A 24,509-nucleotide genomic window follows, 5' to 3' on the forward strand; every position below is an offset into this window, starting at 1 on the left:
TCCCACGCTGGGTATGAATGTAACAGATATCTGTCTGTGCTGCTGTGGGGAGGACACAGAGCTTGTCAGGAGCGCGGCGTATCCCTGCGCACCCCCCCCCCCCCCCCAGTCCCAAAAGAACCACCAAGCTGTGGACCCCCTCAGATAATTAAAAGTGAGGTATAAATCAGTCTGTAAGCAGTAATCACACAAGCTCCTGCCAACTCCCTGCAAGGATCATAAATCTGGAAGAAAACAAAGCTTCAGCACTAACAAAGGCTCGGCGATCCCCACTGATCTGTCGTTGGATATGGATTTCACAGAAACCACATTGCCCTCCTACATTGCTGAGATAATGCATCTGTAATACTGCGGACAGCTTTAAATTGATTTAAGTGGATTGAGGAGCAGCAAAAGCTCTACCAGGGATGACTTCATATGTGAGAGTTTCATTATGGACTTGGGTGAAACTACTGATTTAAATCAATTTCAGTTTTGATGCACCCTTAAGCTCCTCAGACTCCATTTGATAAATTTAACATGGAAGAAACTGAATGGAACCGATGTCAGCCTGGTGTCGGTGCGAGGATGGGATGGTTGCAGCAGAACAACACATCACGCATTGTATTGATTTGCAAGAAAAAAAATGTGAAAAGTGTTTGACATGAAAAGAAGTTATTGATCCTTAGTGAAATCATGCTGATTAAAGCCGGGGCAGCAAGTGAGGTCAATAATGGTTCACCAATGAGTGCATCCTGATAACGTCAGGCTGAGGCACAACGATATACTTTATGTGCAAAAAGAAAGAATGAAAAAAATCTTATCAGATCTCATTTTCTTGTGTATGAAACAGTGAAATGCGTACTTCCCTTTCACATGCACACATACAGCATCTTTATACCTTCACGCCACCCGTCAGACATGATTTAAAACATGAAAGATATCAGGCTCACATGATAGAACCTTACCGTTTCTTTGTTCTTTAATTTTACCTTGTTGCTGAAAGAAAGTCAGGAGTAAGGACCTCCAGGGTCAGGATCAAAGCTAGCTTTATGCACTGAGCAGTCAACTGTATAAAACACTATGCCTCAGGACTTATTCAGGCTTATAGAGAAGAAATAACTCCCTTCTCCATCTGCTGTGCAGTGGGAATAGGATGAAAAGCAGACCACTTAAAATATTGTGAAATGAGATTTGAGAGTTCCGGGCAAAAATCTAGTGAAAGTTTCTAAGTGGACAACAAGGACCATTAATACGCAGGTACTGCATTCAAAAAAAAAAAAAAAAAAAAAAAAGTTAAAATGAATTCCATTCAAAGTCAGTCAAAGTCATCTGTTGTTTTCCAGCATATAAAACACCTAATTACTCCCACTACTTTATAAATCGTATAACCTCCCCTTAGTATTACACAAAGGTGGGATTAATCACTGCTAAACAGAGAGAATGCATGCAAAAAATACACTGAGCAACAGAGCAGAGACAGATTATGGCTTGTCTAAACTAGCAGACCAAACATGTTGTGAACATATCCTTCTGCTAATCTGCTAGGATCAAAGCTTGTTACTGAGATTAGCGTCCAATCAGCACCAAAAAGAAAACATACAGTAAGCGACTCCAACAGACAAAGTTATTAGCGTGTGTGTGTGTGTGTGTGTATGTGTGTGTGTGTGTGTGTGTGTGTGTGCGTGCCGAAACCTCTGTGATCAATAAGGGTGTAAGCATGTATTTAAATCACCAAGCCCTCTGTTCCTGGGTAAACATCGGTGTGAATGGGAAAGACAGCAATAGCGAGTATAGTCAGTGTTTTCTCTGGCAGGCCTCTGATTTTAAACAATAATGACTTTTTAATGTGGACCTGTGATTACATTGTCATGGTGAAATATGGCTCTTTTCGACTGCATTGGAAATGAGGGCCTAAACGTGAATTACAACACCAGCATAGATTAGAGCAGAGCAGCAGGTGAGGCAATCTTCATAAATTCAAATCTAATCTTAACAGACCTGGTAGTGTCAGCCAGAGGAGGACGTTACCGAGGGAGGGCCACAGGAAGCCGGGCTACTTAGACCTTGATGGCTAAATTATGAAATAATTGTTTGACATTTTGGGAAATACACTCATTAGAATTACAAGAAGAAGACGTAAGATTGATACCAATCCCATGTATCATCAATAAACATGAAGCTAATATTTTAGCTGGTAGCTAAACCTAGATTCGTTTAGCAAGAATGGAAACGTGGGGAAAGGCTTAACTGGCTGTAGTCAAAAGATGACCCAGAAACCTGGGTGTCATGATTGATGACCAGCTGACCTTTAAGGTTCATGTGGCCTCAGTTTCTCGGTCTTGCCGTTATGCCCTTTACAACATCAGGAAGATCAGACCCTTCCTGACCCAACAGACCATACAGATTCTGGTTCAGGCTCTTGTCATCTCACGCATTGACTACTGCAACTCTCTTCTGGCAGGCCTCCCTGCATGCTCATTCAAGCCTCTGCAGATGATCCAGAATGCAGCAGCACGTCTGGTCTTCAACCAGCCAAAAAGGGCACATGTCACCCCGCTGCTGGTTTCTCTTCACTGGCTTCCAGTGGCAGCCAGGATCAAATTCAAGGCACTTCTCTTGGCTTACAAAACAATCACAAGAACGGCTCCAGCCTACCTGGAATCCCTGATCCAGGTCTACTCTCCTTCTTGGCCACTACGCTCTGCATGCGAAAGACGCCTGGTGCTTCCAGCCCAGCGCTGCTCCAAATCCCTAGCCAGACTCTTCACTTCTGTTGTTCCCAAATGGTGGAACGAACTACCCAACTCTGTGCGTTCTGCTGAATCCCTTTCTACTTTTAAGAGACAATTGAAGACTCAATTGTTCAGAGAGCACCGAGGCACTTAACCTGACTCTTCTCCTCTTTGGGGTAGAATAAGTCAGAGGGTCCAAGACCCAGCACTTAGTGATTATGTAGCACTAACTGTGTTGTGTGATGTTGTATGCCTGTTATATATATTTAAAAAAAAAAAAAAAAAAAGGGAGGGGGCGACACTTCTTCTGCCACTAGATGGCAGTACCTGTGACCAAATCACAACTGAAGCACTTTTGCGCTTCCTATGGACTTTTCCTTAATTAGGTCTAAATTCTTGCTTGTGTTGTACGTCGCTTTGGACAAAAGCGTCTGCTAAATGAAATTGTAGAATTGTAGAATGAAAAACTTCCTGCAAATTTTATTGGATAAAAGTATATATAAACAACAACAACAAAAGCAGGCAGGTTTGTTCGAACAAAACCATGCTGTTCCCTTTCCAGCCTTTATGCTAAGCTAGCCAACTTTAACTGTAGCATATAACCATTAAATCTTATCAAAAGGGAAGAAGAACATCTGTTTGGAGGTCATACACTGCAGAATTTAACGTGCAAATACAAATTATTGTTATTATGTTATCATGGTTATGGGACGATCAGGGTTAAAATAGGCCCAAATACCACCAATATTGTTACATGACCTGCCTTGTCAGTCTGTAACGGTTGCAGAACATTATGACGGTGATGATTTTGACAATGTAGGTTTAGAGCAGCCTCTACCAACTTGAACACTGAACTACTGCATGAAAAATGACTTAAAAGTAAAAGATAATAACCAAACAATAGACTGTATCACTTTCCCCCAGTTCAAGCCCGCCAGTGTAAAAGCTTGTGAGGCTAAAATAATGAGGCTAAAAATCCTACTTCTTTTTGTGTTGGGATGAAGACGTAGACAATTAGAAGCAGTAATAAGGAGTTAGATCCTGAGGTCACAGACGGGGCAGAGAAAATGCTGTGAATGGAGATCGTCTGACTATCAATCTGTGTCAAGAATTTGTCCAGAATTATTATATGTCCGGGACACATGTCAGTCATATAGTATTTTCTCCATGAGGTGGTGACACAATGGTGTCAGTGAGGTGACAAATCACGGGAATGTGGTGTGGAGCCAAGCAGGATATCTGTCAGCAGCCTGTCAGGTGCTGCTGCCCTGGTTTATCTATCCTCTTCGTAGGACCACAAGTGATCACACTTTGATGGCTCCAGCCACATTCTTCACAGGGACATTTCTTATTCCAGTCAAGCGCTGTCATTGACGTTTTAGAGCCTGTGGGGCGCTGCGGTGATGATAGCACACTTCCCATTAGCAGCGAGCACTCTGACACGCTGACAGAATTCTTATCATTGTATCTGTGGCATCAATATCTCACACTTCAACACAAATAGGATGTGAGGAACCACCTACAATAGAAGAACACTATTCTCTGTCATAGCCACGGCTTAGACTCACAATGCTCTCATTCCATTAGGCAATGAATAGAAGCACATCCCAGGCTTCGATGTCTTCTGTTCTATTTCAGTCCATTTTTAAAAATTTTAATACACAATACAGTAAAAAAGAAAAATGCAGAAAACTGAGTGTTTGAAATAGCTGCTGGCAATGATTTTTGACTAAAAGGGCTATAATTTAAAGTAATGGTCTGAAGGTAGGGGTGGCAAGGGCACTTAGTGAATGAAGGAATATTAGTTATCACTTCATGAAGAACAGCTTAAATGTGGGTGATTTGGTAAAAGATATGTTTAAGAAGTGCAGTCGTTTTCTGGGTTTTCCTACTTTGTTAGAAAGCGGGACTAAAAGTGACACAGGAGAGTATTTATGTGTCTAGCGTACTCTGAAGTTATGTTAGTTTACACTATTAGGCGAGCTAGGCTAAAAAGTTGGTTGACTCTGGGAATAAATTATTGAAATAACCTGTCCTGGCATCTTTGAAAGGGACAAGGCTGCAGTGGCATCTCTGTTTCAGACCAAGAAATAGTCCTGCTTATGCAACTGGTATAAAAAGGAAGAAAAAGAAAAAGGAGAAAAACAGCCACAACAATGAATTGTATAATTTGATAAAACAAACAGGATACTTGTTAATTAGTGAGCCGTAGAGATGCTGGTAGCCTAATTTTGTTCCCTTTAGCAGCAGCCAGCTACGCTCAGTAATTATATGCTAAGCTGATAAATCAAACTGCTGGTTCCAGGCTAATATTGAGTAAATGGTAAATAGGTTTCATTTAAAAAGCATCTTAGCAGCACTAAAGGTGCTTTAGTTGTCAAGATTTTTGCATTTAATATACATGTAAATAACCAAGAGCCAAATGTTGAATTATTCCATTAATGGTGAATATACTTAGCTCAAACTGCTGTGAGGATGATGTAGATGTGTAAATCTATTTTCACAACATGGCTGTTTTCCTTTATTTATTTATTTATAATCTTTTTACACAAGTGGTCCCATTTGTTCCTCGTCCTGAAATGAAACCAAACCATCCATAAAAAAACAAAACACGAACCTCTTCAGTTTCACTTGGCTGATGCTGCTAATCGAATACAAAATCTAAATGGGCGAGCCTTTCCCCTAATAAGGTATATCCATAATGAATTAGCCTTTGCTCCTCTGATACATCATACATTAACCTTTGCCTGCTGACAAGTCATTAAGCTCTCATGCTAACCGAGATACATCAGCAGTCAAAGGTGCGTTTGCACTAACTGTTACATTCCCAAAAATAACTTCAGCTCCCTGAAGAAGAAGAAGAAGAAGAGGAAGAAGAAGAAGAAGAAGAAAACATTTGAGGTAGTTTTTGCTGCTTTCAGTGGCCCCAGGTTCGAGAGAGCCATATTTTTCTACATCCTTTCCCTCTGTGACGGTGACACAGTAAAAGGTCAACACCCCTGAGCAAACCACCAAACTGGCAGAGGAATTAGAAGCCTGCTGAAAACCTACATCAACAGCTTTCATGGCTCAATGCTTCCTTCCCCATCTCTTCCCCGAGCAAACAAATACATTTACATTTCATTCCCACCCTGCAGCTGGGCCCAAGACAGAAATCCAGAACAAAAGAGATTATAAAAGGGGGCATTATTATAAAGTGTGTGCGTGCATCTATGTTCAAGAGTAAATTTAAGATGAAATAAGATATTGTTAAAACATTGGAATAGGTGTGGTAATGGGTGAATCTAGGATTTTACATATCCACTGTACGGCATTGCTCCCTGTCTCCGTATTAAAGTATATTAGAGGAAAGCATTTAGAGAATAGAGAATAGGGAATAAAGAGCAGCTGAGTGAAAATCATCTGAATCCCTCAAGCCCTCGCATGCAGCCATTATCCTTCTTGTGTATGATTCTCGGATGCCTCATATGCACCAGTAAAGTGCTCCTCTCATTAAAAAAACAATGTGATATCTCCAATTTCTAATTAAATAGGACATTATCTCAAAGACAAGCCGAAGTGGAGTGAGGCCCTCAAACGAGTTATGAAAAAGACTTGACGCTCATAGCCTAATCATGCTTATGTTGATCTCAATGGTGTCTCTCACTCAGCTGATAATCAGGGATAAAGTGAGGTTATTACACAGCCAATCTATCCAAAGGATTTTTTTTTTCAAATCTATTGGTAATTTGATAAGTGCTATTTTGCAGGGGATAAAGCCCATGTGATTTGGGGGTTTAATGGAAAATGAGCGCAGTCTAAATCTGAAATGGTTTTCATGGCCGGACAGCATCATTGTCTCATCACTCAGCTCGAGGAGTGTGTTTCTGAAGTTAAACCCATTTTTCATTGTGTAAATGGTTTCAGCAGCAGAAAAACAAAAGAAACAGCTTGTCACCTTTACTCAGGTGGCGATAAGGACAAATAGAAAGAAGGTACTTATGGCGAAACAGATTAGAGGCGAACAAAAAAAGGCTGTGATTCACTACAATGCAACACGCAAACGTGCGAATCAGATCTTGCAGATAAAAATCTACTTGAAAACCGCAGTTACCAGTAAACAGTCTTTACTCCTATTATCTTTTATGGATTTAATAACTCTAAATATATGTATGTGAGTGCGTCTGCCCACAGATCTCAGTGATGTCATTTGTTTCCAAAACCACAACCTGCATTTCCCACTTCCTTTTTCTTTTCAAGGACAGTGCCCTAACACAGCCTGGATGGAGCATCCTGTTGCCACTGTGCCGCGGCCCAGCTGACAGCCGCCGCAGCCCACTGGCCTGAATATTGCTGGGAACACTAAGTGTTCTGCTGTCAGCTCAAATCATATGCATCAAATGTGATGGCTCCTTCCTGTGTGTGTGTGTGTGTGTGTGTGTATACTGGAGGTGAGTGGTAATGGGTTAAATCAGCTGAAATACCAGTGTAATCATACAGAGGCTCCATTAGGAGGCACAGGTTCAGCAGTGAGATATTTATGTCTTGAGTGCTTGCAGTATATAAAAAAAAACCTTTGCAATTGGATTTAACCTTCACAATCCACACTAATGAATTTTCTTTCTTTCAAAGTCAAATACAGTTTTGCAGGGAAAGTAGGAATCGTGCATGATGCTCTGCAAAGACGTACTGATATGATTAAAAGATGAAGCCAAGTGTTACCTCGAGGAACACTGAAATGTACAATCTACTGTAGCATGCATCATTGATTCGATTAAACAAAAAAAAAAAGTCACCACCTTAAAAGGCTCCTTTCCTGCCATGAGCTGGCATTCCTGACCAACCTGCCATCCATGGAGCGATGACAAGGACACAGCCCGGATGACTTGTTCCTGCACCCGGGCTGCCTGGACCAGATAAAGACGCATAATTACACAGCTCCATTTATCTCAGGGTCAATTCCATCTCTGCCTGATGATAGTAGCATCTCTACTGCACCAAACCTTGAGTTCAATTTTAGATAACATTGTTTCCAGCGTTTCATTTAGCAGCTTTGCTTCCTGTAGATGTGTAGCACAATGAATCTGGAAATAATGAAGAGTAGAGAGACGTCAGGTAGGTTAACCTCCTGAAGGAATATCAACAGAGCTCAGCAGAGTCATCCCATCTCTCGCAATTATACCTCCTCATTTGAGTGTAAAGCCTAATAACTGTGATGCATGTGCATGACGTAAAGTCCATCCATTTTCTGCCACTTATTCCTGTTCAGGGTCGCGGGGGGGCTGGAGCCTATCCCAGCAGCTACTGGTGAGAGGCGGGGTTCACCCTTGACAGGTCATCAGTCCATCGCAGGGCCAACACATAGAGACAGACAACCAGTCACACCTACGGTCGATTTAGAGTATCAATCAGCCTCATCTCCAATCGCATGTCTTTGAACAGTGGGAAGAAGTCGGAGTACCCAGAGAGAACCCACGCAGGCACGGGGATACATGCAAACTCCACACAGAAAGATCCTGTGCCCGAGCCGGGACTTGAACCTGAAACCTTCTTGTTGTGAGGCGACAGTGCTAACCACTGCGCCACCGTGCCGCGGACATAAAGTTTTCATTTCATATAAAAAATCCTGCTACAGTAGATAAAAATTCTCTGTAATCTAGCGACTGTAGTCAGATGAGCTAAGAAGTTTTGAAGGGATGAAAATTATTTTTTCGTCTGTGTTGTTGGATAATTTAACAACCAAGAGTAGGCCGGAGTACTGGAGACAGCGACGAGGATTAAAAAAAAGAAGCTGAGTTTTTTATTATGCACTTTGAGAAAAAAGCCAATACGTTGAGAAAACAAATAAAGCTGTCAAGAATAACGTTGAAGTCAGGAAGATGTTTTTTTCCGTTATGTGCTTTGCGAGTGTTGAGAATAAAGTCAAATCTATTCAGAGGAGAACAAATGCTTTTTTTCGGTGTATTTTGAGAATAAAGACAAAATTTCGAGATACAAACTTGACACGCAAACTATTTATCTAGCAGGGCATTTTGTAGAAACAGGCATGTGAAATGTTGCATATAGTCTTAAAAGGTCGACTTTAACCTTGAAATGTCATCTATATTTGAAATTTCATCATTATTCTCACAGCAAATGTGAAGTATTTGCAATTTTCCTCTCTGTTTCCACATCTAACTGGTGTTTCAAGGACTTTAGAGGTCTGTAGGGAAGTTTCAGAAGGAAAAAGAGATGTATTCTGGATCTGGTTGAACTTGCACGGCTCCCAAAATGAGATGTAGGTAGAAATATACAATAACTATCTGAGAAACACTCTTGAATTACAGAAACAACAGAGATGTTAGCAGACAGCAGTGACAAAAACATGGAGGGCTTCCGTAAGCAAATCACTGTTCAATTAATACACTGCAAATTTTCACCATTAGCAATGAAGATGCATCCTGTACAGCCTAAAGAAAGAAAATACGCCGGAATGCTTTTCATGTGCTACAAGTTTCAGAACCCTGATGTGCATTGTGAAAGACTCCTAAGCTGCTATTTATATTCATAGACCTTTAAAATCCCTGTTACACCATAGGAGGGAGATATTCAAGACTTATGAACACACACAGGGTTCAAGATCCCTTCACACTATTCAAAAAAAATTGACAAAGTCAAATTTAGATTCAATTTCAAAGGCATACAGATGAGATATATTTAACAAGTAGCTCTTAACTGGCCAAAAATGAAAAGGTTTCTGCCCTAAACTTTGACTTTTTTGGTGCTGGGATAATTTACTTTCAGTGAAGAGGTCCAAAGAAAGAGTTGGATTAATGTTTGCTTTAAGTCATTTTGAGGCTTTTGATAAAGATCTCCTCCACGCCTGTATCACAGCACCAAAAATGACTTCGAATAGAACCTAATCATGTGTGTCTCAAATATTTTATGCAAGGAAAAAAAAGCACCGCATTAAAATGCCACCTACTCATTCTCCCTGATTAAAAATTCCGGAATACATGAATATGCAAAGAGTTTTCATTTCACAAGTTGAACTATTAGACAAGATGTCTCCTACTTCATTAAAAACACGTTCATGTAAATGTGAACTCAAACATCCCTCTACACAGTGAAACTCAAACATTCAACTGTAGAAAAACACCTTTTCTGACTGGAGAGGTACTTTAAATGCAAATTTTTGGATTTAAATTAAATACAACTGTCTTGCTCCTTGATTTTGAAACATTTGATTTGTGTTGTTAATGCCAGAGAGTAAAGTTATAAAGAAAGATGACATCATGCAGGGTCAACTCAGCCCACTCCCTCCCTCTCATTAATAAATGAGTCCAGTTGCCCTTGAGTCAACCTCTTCCAGTGCCACCAGCTCCATTTGAGTCTTCGTACATTGTACAATATCCACAAACATATTTCTTAGATGTTTTCTTCTTCTACTGAAAATGTGATTTCGTGTTTCACCTTTACCGCTCATATATAGATATATAAAACAAGTCTGGAACAGATCAATTTAAAAATGTTTTCATGCAAAATCAAATATGCAAGACATTCAACACAAGTGTGGAGACATGCAGGAACAATTTACCGCTTTTCACCTCAAGGGAACAAATGTTCTTCTGGAATATTCAAAGAGCCGAGCTTTGTTTCCATTCAACAGCTGCCACCATGTACTTTGTCTGATCGTGACAGTATGTCACTAATGAGCTTATTCTCTTTTTTTTGGTCTTCAACACAAGCACAATGAAGTCTTACATTTTTAAAAACGTGAAAATATGAAACCAAACTGAAAGATCAGAGCTGTCTTTTGCCCTGCGCATGGACTACTGTATATTCTTCAGAACGCTGAGCCTCATTCATGGTATATTCTCATGCACAAGGTTGTTCTTACACAACCAAGGACTTTTTTTGCCCTTAATTTAGTCTTACAGATGGGAAGCAAAGTCTGGTGTAACTCTTTGCTCCTCTTTTATAAGGCAATCACCTGAGTTTGCAAAAAGTTAAATGAGATACACAATAGATGTCAAATCAGCCTAGATTGAGAGTTTAACGGTCCTCATGTGTTTAGGAACAAATTTGTGCATAAGAGCATTTTACAAATGAGGCCCATTGTCTCTTATTTTGGAATAAAAAGCAGAGGATTTTGTTGTCTCAGCAGCTGCAGTAGCCGTACCGTGTTCTCGGTGAAACATGAATCAGACTGGATTGACAGTGAAATGAGATGGAGGTGGATTACATTGCTGTGTTTGACAGATTAAGAGAGAGTTGAGGAAGACTGCAGCACGTGTGTTCAAGAGGATAGTCAGGTGTGAAATTAAACAAGAAACAGATATGACCAAGGATTGTGCAACACACTAATGGATAGGCTCAGCTGCATGTATAAATAATGGGAATATTGCAAGTGTGTAGTTGATCCTCTTCAACTGAATACGATTAATAGTAATTTGACATATGAAATCCCACTGATTACAATGCAAAACACCCATTTAACTCGTTAAAAAGACAAAAACATGCAACATTATTGCCCTGGTGAAGCATGTCTTCCTACTCAAGTTGAATAGATTAACTGATTCCTGCGTTGGAAAATGAAAGAGATGGGAAATACGTATTTATAGCCACTAGTTGCCTGCACAGCAGCTGAGAGAGATAAGAAGGAGAAGAAAATCACAGAGGAAAATAAATGTAATCTAAAACAAAATGTAGGAGCAGATACAAGTCAGCTGTCAGTAGAAAAACACATTCCCTACAAGAAGCAATCCATATTTCATACTGCTGTGAACCCGTTGCTGAGTGTGTACATGCTTGTCCATGCTATTCCTGTGTGTGTGTGTGTGTGTGTGTGTGTGTGTGTGTGTGTGTGTGTGTGTGTGTGTATCGAAAAAGGGGGGAAATGCAGAGCATACTGAATTATTGAGTTGAATTTACACGGACTGAAGGTCAGCAAGCAAGGAGAAAACATGGCCGATTAAAAATAGATGTTTTCTTATTGTCTGCCATACCAAGTGCTGAAATATCAAACCTTGCAGAGATGATTAACCCTGCAGTCGACAATTTCAAAACCAGCTCCCGTAAACAAAACCCACAAATACGAGCGACAAGATTGTAACAAGAAAAGTGGAGGAGTCTATCAGAATAATGCACACGAGCAGATTGACTGATATAAGTGAGTGTAAGTCCTATAATTATGATTACAGCCACCATTAGCACATCGTAATTGATCTTTAAGGAGGCGCTGAGATTTATACGTCCCCAGTGTGGTGAAACTTTACTCCAATAACAAAGCTTTCTCAACCAGGAGAAATCCATTGTACACTAATTGGATTATCAGTGGAAAATTACAGAATTACTGGCTTTGTCAGTAGTCCTCTTAATGAGTGCTGTCCTCGTAAACGTATCGTTGGCCTTCTCTTATACAGCCTAATTGATATTTCATTAGGACCTTTCCATTTATGATTTTAATGGCTTGTCCTATCGCAGGAAAAGGAATAGCTGTTACTGGGACTACCCGGAGGTTCCTCGTGGATATACTGTCAGGTTCAATGTGGTTTGGATGAGATCTAATAAAAAAAACCTGAATTTATGTTTTTACCCTTTGGATAACGGTTTACAAGAGCATGGAGTCATTAAACACATCTTGATGTCCCCGTCCTTCAAGTACACACAGGCAGCGTCTACATTTGTATAAAGGTACTAAATACCGCACATTTTACTCCACTATATTGTCTGTGAAAACTTTTACATTTTACATCTGTTAAATTTGTAATATTCCTTTAAGGGTTGGGTAACTAACTCTGTACTTTAAGGCTACCGACTTAATTAAAAAACAAATTAAAGAATTAATGGTACATTTAGTGCCTGGGAGAACAGCTAGGTGAGAAAATACAGTACTCAGTCACAGCTGCAATGTGTTTAAGCCCAACACAACAAGTGAGCGCGTTGGTAATAGAAGACAGCACATGTGGGTTGTATAATCTTTTGGCATACTTGGATTTATACCAGTGTCTGAACAATGTTTTTTTTTTTTTCCATACAGATTAAAATCGATTGTTGTAAACTTGAAATTGCATTCCAGATCTTTGGTTTTAGATTTCATCTCCCTCCCACATTTTCACACACAAAACTGTGTCATAGCATCTAAATATGAACGGAATTACCAAAATGCTGTTTAACTTAATTTATCTCTCAGTTCTTTGGCTTTATGATCAAGAGCGCTGTCATTTTTGTCGCTGAATGATGAGACATCTTTACGATCTTTAGTGTTGTGTCATGAAAGATACAAGAGTTGAACTTCAGGTAGAGGTGTCAGTACTTGTTCAAATGTGAACAATAACCTACCCTATTCCTTTTTAGATTAACACTAATTTCTTTCTCCATCTAAACTGGGATGATTCCATCTCACTGGCCTCAGCACCGCTCTAAATTTTCATATCATACATCTCCATCCTCGTTAGGTTTCTCAGCTGGCCAAGAAAAGTGATCACCACCAGACGTGATATTAGCAGCTCCAGGAGCAACCCCCCCGTCACTTCCTCTTTACAGCTTGATGAATGCTAATGGTAGCTGCAGAGCTTGTTCTCTGGAGTGGAGTCAGATATGGTGGTGGTGATGGTGGTAGTGGCGGTGGTGGTGGTGGGTGGGTGTTAAAGTGCAATGAAGGGTAACTGTTACCCTAGTTAATAGATTTATCCTGCCAAAAGGACCCTCTGTCTCCTGCCCCTGCACCTGTCCTGAGCCTCTGGACCATGTGACAATTTGTCACAATCCTCTTTCCATTCCGCTTTAGTCTCATTTGCTTGGTGGATACCAAAATAGAGTATATAATGGCTCTGCACTGAAGAGGCTGTGGGCGGATGTGTGATGCTGTAGACCTTATTAAGTACAGTGAGCTCCTTTCTATATACCTTGATGCATGTTGCCTCAGTTCTGTAGTCCATCAGCCAGTAACAAGCTCTGCTCTAAGGAAGCATCATTACAAGCTGGGACCAGTCTTCCAGTGACTTGTGTGGAGGCAGGCCCTTGTTTTGTTTGAAGACTTATGAGCGTGGTTGCCTATTGGAGGTGTCCACAGTTGCAGCAGTGTGGGGAGTAGAGAGCAAAGCATGCCACAGTGGATTTGATCAAAGGCACAGACTTTGATGAATGCTGCTCATTAGGCAAACCTAAGTGACTTTAGAGCAGCAAGGGAAGGACAGAAAGATGGACATTGAGAAAAATGTGTTATTGAAGGGTGAGTCCAATAATATCATGCAACAATATAGCAACACATCATATTTACAGTCATGTTTCATTTCCAATGCATTGTTGAGTTTGAAGTCAGTTTCTCAAGTGGCCACTGGGTGGAGACATCTGTCTTGGCAGTAAATCCCATTCACAACCGAGGTCCACACATTTCAGTGACCTGTAGCGTTTCAGGATTATTCTGAAATAAATTACAGTGAGTGTCAGAGCAGGGAGTCATGTGTTAATCTGTGGAAATGACTAATGTGCAACCATTTAATACACAACCGCAACTGTGGGCAAAATCAAGTGCTCCCTGAATGATTGTGTTATGGATGAAGGCTGACATGTACTAAATGGGCAATGACAGATGAACTCATCCTGCACTCGTTAATGACTACAACCGGATTATGAGGTTAAACTCTTCTTCCTCTTTCTACGCCAAATTAAGGCTCAATCGCAGATGCTCATGTGCAGCCTACATGCGTCATTATATGGCAAACTTAAGCTGTCATGGCTTAATGGGGCTCAGAGGCAGATTTCTCAGTGACGGCAAAAAGAAAGCGGTGCCAAACAACAATCTATCTTTTGTTTGCAGCATTAATCTACTTGGTATGCTGTTCGCCTGTACAGCTTTGCTTGAGAACCAGATGTCACTGTAAGTTTTTTCTCCCAACATACCTGAGATTCAATTGTTGAGATACGAATACCATTTTAGAAATCCGCTGTGCAGAATTTAAATGGACACACGGTAGCAAAAGGAGAATTCACACTTTAGACTGTTATTTTAAAATTCTGTGCTCGTAGATGACTCCTGCAGATATATTCAATTCAGTTCTGCTGCAATTCAATTTCACCAAGATAATCCACTCAGTATTTATATTGTGGAATTGATGGGTGTGTGTCTATAAGAAAAGCAATATAAGACAAAGGGCACTTCGAAACACAGCAATAGCAATAACAATGTGCATAATACACCCAGATTCACCTGTGTTGGCCAGGTGATAGTTTTCATTAGTGGCCCCTGTTGATTCAGTTCGAAGGAGTGTTAAGCAAACAGAATGATAGGTAATTAGGGTAGATAACGAGGAATTGCACTCTGTTTGTGGTGGAGCAAGTTAAGGAGGCAGTGAACTGACATATAGAAATGCACACAAGGATTGTGCTGAAACAGTAATGCAGTAATACTCAAAAATATATGTTGCATGAGTGTTCTTTTTTGGTTTAAAATGTTAAGACACATGTTAAAACAGCAGACTGTCTAGTTTTCTACATCAACCTCTTTTGACCACAAAGGTCCACCGTGCTTTTGCTTTCAACATGAATTCCTGGTATGATCAAAAGGGAGGGCCCAAGCCACCTTCAAAGGATAACTCTGCACCTCGCCATTATTCTTTATATGCACAATTAATGGAGGGCCCTTTTTTTCCCGCCTTCTTCCTTTTTAAAGGGCATCTCACGAGTGATAAACTCTGGATGCAAAGCGGTTTTGAAATCTGCTGAAGTGGTTTGAGGGATGAAGGAGCATAGGGAGGGTCGGTCATAAACTGTGCAGAGAGCTAAATTTGGATGGGAGATAAAGGCAGATATGGTGAGTGAGAAATAGAGACATCAAAGGAATAAGAAAGGAAAGCTCTGTCATATTGTTTTTTTTTTTTTTTTTTATAGATGCACTCTGATCCCATTCCAACTACAAGCCCTGCATTTATTGTTAAGTGGCGAACACACTTTTAAACTCTGTTTCCCACTCTGAGGTTAATCACTGGTCAACACTAGTTTCATACACTGCTACATTTGAGAATTTTACCAGCCAAGAAGAACTGCAGTATTTACAGTTGAGAATACACGGCAGTTCAGGCAGACTTGGAAGGTTGCATGCATATCTACCTGCTGAATTTATATATCTTTATCTATATGTGCACGCCTGGTCAGTGAATCGGTCTAAGATAAGGAGTAATAGTTGGCATTCCACTCTAAAGGAAAACTCTGACATTTAGAGGATGGTTGTCTCACCCACAGTCAGTTGGGAGGATCAATATCAATTTCATCTCATGGAGAGATTTAGCCTAGCTTAGCAAAGCGACTGGAAAATACAGCCTGCCAGGCAGATTCAAAGCTTTGCAACAAAATCTAAAGGTGTTGAATTTGCCTGCGTGTCATACAAAAGAATACATCAGTCATATCTTCAATACTGTAGAGATCCAGGATCATAGTCAGGGTGCACTAAATCAGACATGAACTCCAATACTGACAGTTCAATATTGCTTAGCTATGAATTTCTATTTTCCCTATCTTAGTCACCATGGATAATACATGAGGTGATTATTGAAGTATGATTCCTGCATGAGGTTGATTCATCATCAATTATTACAGAGAACTGCATGAATGCAGTTCTTGCCAGAGCCGACATTTTCTAAGGCAGTTCAGTTCAGTTCACCGGATGTGGCCTGATGGTTTTTTTGTTTCGCTTTTGTTAGGGCCTGAGCCTGAAGGTACTTCAGGCAAAGACCCTATTATGTTTGTTTTGTTTTGTTTTTTAATCTAAAGATCATAGTTCAACAGGCGGTTATGTGCTTTAGTAAGTCTTTTTTTGTGCCAGTAACCCAACTCTTTGTGGAGTACAGAGTGCCATTGCTTTTATTTCCACCTGTAATGATGCAGTTTTGATATCATTCCATGGATGTTTGATGTTATCAAAAACAGACTGTCATATGTCTGTTGTGCATATAAAAAGCAAATCTAAATGCTTTCAGTTATGAGTGTTTCTTTTGAACAAGAGTCTTGATTCTGCTACAGTAGATTCAGTAGTTACAGATAAAACCCAAACTTTGGAAACAATTACATGGCCTAGCATGTTGAAACGGGTCACTTAATATTAGTTTTATTGAAATCTGTTGTTGGATGCATTCATACCAATTTACCATTTTGCTGATGCTGATGTTAAACACAACTGCTGGCACTGCGCCAGCAAATGGGAAGATACTGTATGAGAGCTGGCGACCACAAGCATACAATAAATACTGTAGTTCCTGGCTTAGCCTTCAGTATACACAACTGCATATTTTCGAGTTTAATTCAGCTGTTGGTGACGCTGCTGATCTCAGAGAGTGGCAATGTCTCAGTCGAGCTCAAAGATTCAAACCAATGTCAGAGTTTGTTTCATAAACAAATACCCACACTCATTAATTATAAATATGAATAACACTGTGCATGTTGTGAAAGAGAATTATTAATATGTACAGTAAACTTCACACATCCTTTGGGAAAAAAACACGTTTTATGCATGGTAGTTCTAATGGTGGTAGCCATCTTATACTGTATATTTCCAAGAATGTCACAACATTTTTAACAACTTCAGAGGTGGCTATCTTTCTTTAGCTAAGCTGCAGGTGGTATGAAATGCAAAGTTATGTGCAGCTCCGTTTGTGATTTCCTGTTGTATGATGGAAATGTACTGAGCGGTTTTCACCGTGTATGATTATTCCATGTCAGTGTTGAATGCGTCTGAGGTTTCTCAAAGCCCCACTCAGCAATGAAAGAGTTAGGATCATTTCCTGTTTTCTCTTAGCAGCTTCTGTAGACTCGTGAATTTGTTTGTGTTGCAACATCTTGAAAGAACAAAACGCACCCAATACAGGTTTTGTTTTGGTAAGTTGCTCATCACTCAGAACATCTGTTCGTATAAGAAAATGTCACAACAAGTTCTCGCAACACTCACACCCTCATAAGTCTAACTAATACTCAAAGGGACCTGAAATTATTGCATTTTCAGTTAACGAATTTGGGCTAAGATCAAAAAGTTTGGAGTTTTATAACGTTTCAATAGAATCAAACAAAAACTGAACATCCATTATATTATTGCCATTGAATGCAATGTATGAATTAAAATCTTCATTATTATCCTTTTTTAATGGTAATATAGCTTATCACTGAGCCAACCCAGACATAGTGACAGTGTTGATGGTTGATGGTGTTGCTTTATTGACTGTTTACCTCTTTGCCCCCCATGTTGTGTATGTGTGTGTGAGTGTGTGTGACTGTGTGTGTGTGTGAGATACAAAATCCTGGTTAAAGCATGCGAGTGCTTAAGATCAGTATGTACAGAAGGTTTTGTAACCATTACACGCTGATTGTGATGCTGACAGATATTTGAAGTACATAAGAAAGCCTGCCAGTCAGGATTATAAACATTGGGGATGCTGTATCTCATTATCTTTCGAGACTTTGATAAAGGGAAAGTAGCATGATGTGTGAATGGCAGTAAGTAGTGCAGCTCTATGTCACCTGATTCTAGATATCAGCAGAAATACCTGCTGCAGGTCTACAGCTAAACCTCCGCTCTATAGTCTTATATTGTGTCTGCACTCATTCACTGAAGCGTAATCCCATATTGAGGAGTAATCCACAGGCTGAGCAGTCAAAGGGTGCTCTCCTTTATTCAACCAAGCCTATCATAGGAGGCTGAGGGGATTTTACACTGCTCTGTCTGCAGGGTCAACGAGAGGTGAAAATAGAGGTCTGCAACCTGGTTTAGATTCACCCACGTGTACATGCGAGTACATGTGATGCATGCAAATACTTATTTCAAGGCTTGTGGCAGACTGATTGACTGCATGCATTCGGCTTGCATCATTCATAATTCTGACTGTCTGCAAAAGATGTATTCTTTGGGGGGGAAATTCTCCACATCAGCACTCTGTGGTAATTTCCTGCAACGCTTGGGACATGCCACAGTTGAACGGCAAGCTAAATTGCAGCAGGGAGCATTACCTTCGCAAGGTGCCTTGCTAGCTCTTAGACAGGGCTATTAGCACTGCAGTGGGCCCAATGATACGGCAGCCCCCTGGGAGCGAGAGAGAGGAGAGGCTGTAATGATGACAGTCACCAGCACTCTCTATCTATACGTGCCTGGACTCAACTGAGCTGGTAAATGTAAGTCACCAATCAACAGAATGTACATTATTTCAACCTTGCACAGTAAAAATATGAGGTGATTTTATATCAGGGCGGCACATTGAATATATAAACTGACAATTACACGCAACAATCGGAGTTTTATCTAGTTATATGTTCAATAACTGGCTTAAATGACTATAATAAATACTGTTAATTCAACAGTAATCAAATTTCACAGTGTATGTGACAAGGAATGCTTGTGGTGATGAACACAGAGAAATATCACACAAATCTTTTGTTTGCTCAGCAATTTTTGTGTCGTTCAGCTCACTGCTTTGGTTTTATGGCCTGCAGCTTTAGCAGTTTTGGTTCACACTCCCCTCAGACTGGCTTACCTTCCTGCCCCGCATGTAAAGACTGAAAAAAAAGTGAAGTGTCAAGCTGCTAAAGAGATATTCCTTATGAGGTGGTTAAGAGACCACGTGGCAGTGAGTACTCTAATTCTGATAGTGCATAGTATTAGCAGGACTTCATGAAGTGCTTTCCGTCGCATCTTTGCAAGATAATACTCTCAAAATCCACGAGTTTACTAACATATTTATGGCCAAGCTCTGGTTACAGCTAAATAGGGCCATTTAATTGGACTACAACCAGTTTCCCAATACACACGAGTAGAGAAGAGTTGATTTATTCACCAAAGTATGTCTGCCACCGAAACAGCAGTAGTAACAACTGCATTATCTGGGTAAGTTAGTCCAATTTAAACTACAATTTGAGTTGGACACAAAAATTATATTTTTCCTAACATCATGTAAACATAGTGGGTTCTGCGTTTGTGGCTTGGTTTCTCAATTACCCCAAGTCGCCGAGAGTTGCGTCAACTCTGTGACTGATTTTGTTTGAAACCTCTCTGGAATACAGACAAAAAAAATAGGACATGCTCATAAAAACTGAATTTCTTCAGAATTATTGATGGAAAACAACCTGTGGTTAAAAAGAACAGAAAAGTTGCACATGTAGTGCCCCAGAAGCCATCTCACCTTACTGGGCAGTGGCTTTTAAATCCGCCTTATCACCATTAAACAGACACCAGCTGTAACCAACGACCTGTAATCCTCTTAGAGCGACAGACAAAACACTGGAACCACAGATCCATACCACAATTAACACTTAAATATAATATTTTGCTGGTTAACATATTAAAAGGTGAGTTTCTGGACTGTGAAGTATATTTTCACTCATGAATTACAATGTATTTTTTCCGGTATGGGTTGCCTGAAGTTAATTTCTTGGTCTGAAACGATACCTTCTTCTTTCCAGATTCATTAAACAGCCACAAATGGCAAGTGTTGGCATCCATGACTGTGTGCACGTGTCACTAATGACCTTGGGTGTCTTCTGCATGCCTGCCACTGTCACCATGCTGGCACACGCTCTGATTAGGAGTAATTAATGCTCTCACATCTGGTGGGAGCTCGCTCATCCCTTCACGATTTCGGTGCTTTTTTGGTTGCTCTCTGTATAGACCTCCCTCTTCTTTAAATTTCTTTGTCTTTCTATCCAAAACAATACAGAGAATCATTGATTATCTGCCGTGTTTCCTGCTTCGGGGTGTTAAAGATATTATCCTCCTTCAGTGGAACTTAGCAGAGGTTTGGGTGTCAGTGTTGATATGAGCTCTTCTCTGTCACTGTCACCTTAGCTGTTGCCCTGCTTTTGATCTGCTCTCCATGCGATCCCGCGCTGCTTCACTGTGCAAGAGATGAAAAGGCTGTTTTCTGGCAACTTGAGCAAAGCAAGTCCTCTGGCACTGATCCTTAACCAGTTTGGCCTCTCCCTGGAACTACACATCACATACTCATAGGAACCGAGAAATAAAGGAAAATAAACAGTTGGCTAGTAAATCTCTCCCACCAATTACCGACAACAGATGTGAGTCGCGGACATGGGAGGGTAAAAATGGCTTACATTCTCAATTCTCAGAAGCATGCTTATATTTTATGTGTCTGTTAACTAAGACCATAGAAATACCATTTCATCCTAAGAACACCGTATCAAAGCTGCTGCTCTCATGTTTAAACATCATGCTTATTGTATATACATTATGTTTCAGTGTAAATTTAAAGAGTTTTTAAAATTACGTCCATCCCATTTGGCAAAAATGTGACTATTTCAGAAATCACGTTTGGCAAGTGTAGCGGCAACATAAATCCCCAAAATCCAATACACAGACTGGAGAGAGCCTCTGGTGTTAGTCTGATATACTGTCATCCAGCACTGGTATTCACAGACCTGGGAAAATACTACATAGTAGACTGAGAGTGAACATGGCTCTTAGGTAACTTGTAACCCTGTAATATAAGACATGTAGTATTTCCTGTGCTGTGATGTATGTGGCAATATGGCTTTGCCAGTATTTGTAGTTTATGCTAGAGCAGCACAATCCCTTCTTTACACTCCAGAACCAATATAAAGTTGCAGGCATGTTGCACTCTGCCTTGACATATGGAGAAAACTGTTGCTAAACAGTGATTGGTGAATCTGTTTGGGAGAGGGGTTTAGCTACAGGGTGGTGCAGCGCTTAGCACTGTCGCCTCACAGCAAGAGGGTTCCAGATTTGAGCCCCAGCTCGAGCATGACATCTTTCTGTGTGGAGTCTCCATGTTCTCCCTGCGCCTGCGTGGGTTCTCTTCAGGTACTCAGACTTCCTCCCACAATCCAAAGACATCAAGAGGGGACGAGGCTGATTGATACTCTAAATTGACCGTAGGAGTGGTTGTGAGTGTGAATGGTTGTCTGTCTATATGTGTTGGCCCTGCGATGGACTGGCAACCTGTCCAGGGTGAACCCCACCTCTTGCCCAAAAGCTGCTGGGATAGGCTCCAGCAACCCCAACCCCCCGCGACCCTTAACAGGATAAGTGGTAGAAAATGGATGGATGGATGGACGCTTACACATACACGCTGAAACACTTACAAACAATCACAGCGCTAAACTAACTAGCGGTCAGCCCATCACAATGCCAGGGGTTCATTGAAGAGGTTCTGCAGCTTGCAGTGGTTTATTCCCATTACTACTACTACTTAAAAAAAATGTTCCACATATCACCTCTACCCCAAATGGAGTCTTATACAAAGCCCTGGTAGTGGTCTCTTGACTATACACTGGGTCAGGTTTCACAAAGTCAACAATAAATGGTGTATGACCCAGAGTTGTGTTCCTTGATTGTCTGCCGTTCAGCTATGAACACCAGCACATTGACCACTGCCTGTACAGAAATACATCACGCCTTAGTCCACTGGCACCATCCATTTCCCTGGCTCAAGAGTCAAGACAGCAAACAGCTGCCTGCCACGGAGAAGGCGATGTCCAGCCATTATCACTCCCAGCATGGGGCCACATACAGACAGGCCAGGCAGAGGACGTCCAGGTGCGTTTATCTGTTAAAAGCCCAGTTGTCTCTTTTAGTGCTATGACTGCCTTCTCCATTTCATTCACAGAGAGAAAATAGTTATATTTGCTGAGGGGATTTGCTTTTGTGAATATCACCTGTGCCTAAGGATTGAGATGGATTAAAACATGTATTTGACTTATCCATTTACATCCTCCATTTAGTGTTATGATTTCTGCTGCCTGCTCTCTCTCTCTCTCTCTCTACCAGGTGATGTGACGAGATAGTTCTTCTTGACTGTCTTGGAAGCTTGTTATTCAAGACTGAAGATTGCTGGAGATTGAGTGTATCATCCCTCCACCACGCTGAGGCAAAGACATAACCGCGGGGCTGCATAGGTAAATTGCCCTTCCTGGTAAAAAAGACAAAGGAAGTGCTAACTGTCTGTTTACTTTTTGATTGAGATGTGTATTTTTATATGTTTTCCATATATAGAGGGGAGATGTGTTGTATTGAGATCCAACTGTGTGTTTCCTCGAGGGCTGCATACTAGAGTTGATGTGAGTTGATCATTTCTTAATTAATTTAGTCTGACTCATAACATGTTTGCACTGTATAGCTGCATTATTTTTTTCATTAATGCACAGTACATTTCCACTGAGGTAATGCACTTGACAGGAGTTTCTGATTTAGTGGAGTAATCTGTGGCTCAACAAATTTGTACTGTATTTTTGTTTTCTTAAGTTAGGAGCAAGCAAATGCTGATGTCTGTTATACCCTATTGTCAATATCAGACTGTTGTCTATATTCGGTTCTCGCTCAATAACAATAGCAGTCAAATCACATGGAAGCTAAATAGGATCTAAAGTAAATATTTAGTTGGATGAAAATACTTTCCAGATTGATTCACACTGTCTGGATGGTCGAATTTACAAGAACAGCATGGTGAGTCAGGCTCAGTAGGTACGATGATCTGGTCCCCGTGGATACACTTCAAACAGTGAAACAGCACTACCATGTGGTCAGCTATGACATGTTTTGGCGAAAAACTCATGAACCAATCAAGACAAGTGTGTATCATTTGACACCAGTCTACCCATAGGGGGCACTGCAGTAATATTGTGCCATTAAAATTTCACAATTTCTTTGTCTTTATCCAACTAAAATATGGTACAACAGCTCTCTGTGATAATGTGCATAGTATATTCAAGCATGGCACAAATAACTCTCTAGTTCCACAAAGATGAAGATCCTTGATTATAATATTCCATAGTCACAACAATATTCATGACATCAGTGATTCCCAACCTGTGGGCTGCGGCCCAAAGATACTTCAAGTGGGCCGCCAAATCATTTTCAGAATAGTAGGACTTTTTGGGGGGTGGAAATGTAATTATAAAAAAAATTACAGAATAATATTTTTAATTTTAAAACATTTACATTTAAAAAGATATTAAAATGTTGAAACATTATTTTTATTATCTTGTTTTGTTTTTCCTTTAATTATTAGACACGTGACAAGCAAATGTGAGACAGGAAATTTTGTTGTCAGCTGGACCACTTTGCAGCGGGACCACATTGCATTTGACTTGTTTACATTTGATGCTGATGGCTGAAACTGGAGTGTGAGGATGGATAGCTAGCAAGCAACAGGAAGAATTAAAGCCGCAAAAGAGTGATGAAAGGGCCTTCAGCCCCTCGCACACATCGGGGTGCAGCGCAGACGAAGGGTTTCTGTCATGGGCATGTTTATGTTTTCAGACCTGGGCTGACAGCTCTGACTTTACCCACCCCACCTTACTTCCCTCCTTTGCCCAGTTTTCAGTTTGATGAAGATTTTATGAGGAGTACTTTTCTTGTGAAATATCCTCATAAATCCCATGACTTCGGCCAAATCTTACATTAGAATTCACATTTTAGAAGGAAAATTTTTCCTGAATCCAATAATACAGTTTGGAAAGTGGTCATGCCTACTGGCCGTAGCACCGCTTTTTAGATACCGCACTTTGGGGTTAATTTCTGCAATTTATTATATATTTCACCTGACCTCAAGTGTGTGCCAAATTTGGTGAGTTTTTGAGCATGTTTAGGGGGTCAAATTGAGGTCTAAAGTGGCAGAATAAGAAAGAAAGAAAGAAAGAAAGAAAGAGAGAAAGAAATAAAGAAATGGAACAGATACGATGGGGACTTTGCGCCCTTTGGGGATCGGGACCTAATTAAAAGGACATAGAGACAAGACAGTGATGGTTAATCGACAAAAGCTATGTGTTCATGATGCTAGCTTGCTGAAGGAATTGATAATTTCAAAGATGCTGTGTAAGTGA

General features: G+C 40.5%; 1 protein-coding gene across 5 annotated transcripts in view; it reads right to left on the bottom strand.

Moving 5' to 3' along the window:
* c17h14orf180 (chromosome 17 C14orf180 homolog) overlaps positions 1–24,509 on the bottom strand; it is a 152,247-nt gene that overhangs the window by 29,500 nt on the left and 98,238 nt on the right. The window lies entirely within an intron of this gene.

This window comes from Aulostomus chinensis, chromosome 17 (assembly GCF_037954235.1).
Source record: "Aulostomus chinensis isolate RoL2024-O1b breed Wild chromosome 17, RoL_Achi_v1.0, whole genome shotgun sequence".
NCBI lineage: Eukaryota > Metazoa > Chordata > Actinopteri > Syngnathiformes > Aulostomidae > Aulostomus > Aulostomus chinensis.